Here is an 838-nt window from a genome sequence, read left to right as displayed (position 1 = left end):
GCTGGAAATTGAAAATCAGAGTGGAAGAACAGAAGTAGTGCTGAGTAGTGTGCCTGTGCTGCAAAAAGCCTATGTTCACCATCTGTGATGGAGTGAGTCCAGACGGCTTTGAAGTGCATACTTAGCTTCAGGGTGATAGAAGCAAGATTGTGGATTGGATCATTCCGCTTGCTAGAGAAGTCACTTGGTCTTTGAAAAGCGCATTCCAGGAAGAGCAAGGTGTGGTTGGATTTGTCACTGCAGAATTGAGCCTCAACCCTTGGGATGTAAGTGCAGATAGTTGGTACAGTCTAGACCACTTCAATGCAGGTAACCAAGTTACCTGGAGAATGCATATCTTTCCTCTTTCTGTGCTTCTTTGCATCAAGATATAGACTAGTTCTCTTCTACTAACCAGGCTAGCTCTCTACTACTACAGTTCTCTTCTATTAACCCATATGGGCAGGCCTGATGCAAAAGAATGGGAGGAATTGTGGGTAGTGACAGACAAATCAAAAACTCTGAGGCTCCCAGAAGAAGCTGTCACACCACATGAGCGAGGATATTCATCTCTAGTGAGGATCATAGGGCACAGGGAGAATGTGGCAATGAAGGATCAAGTTGTGGTGCAGACTGTGCTTTCCCCAAAAAGATACACACTACCTGAAGGAGCTCAGAGTAGACATATAGCAAGCCCACAGTTAGCACAGAAGATCCTAGGTTTAATGAATTGGAGGACAAAAGGGTTTTGCACCAATAATGTATGGATTGCAAATATAAGTGTATGAGTATGTATGTTCACTACTAAAACAGTAGAAAATTCGATGTATTAAGTATGAACATGAATGAGCAAGGAAAG

Source organism: Athene cunicularia (assembly GCF_003259725.1).
Source record: "Athene cunicularia isolate RWA chromosome 12 unlocalized genomic scaffold, athCun1 chr12_part1, whole genome shotgun sequence".
NCBI lineage: Eukaryota > Metazoa > Chordata > Aves > Strigiformes > Strigidae > Athene > Athene cunicularia.
The sequence above is the reverse complement of the archived record's forward strand: the minus strand, read 5'-3'. Positions refer to the sequence as shown.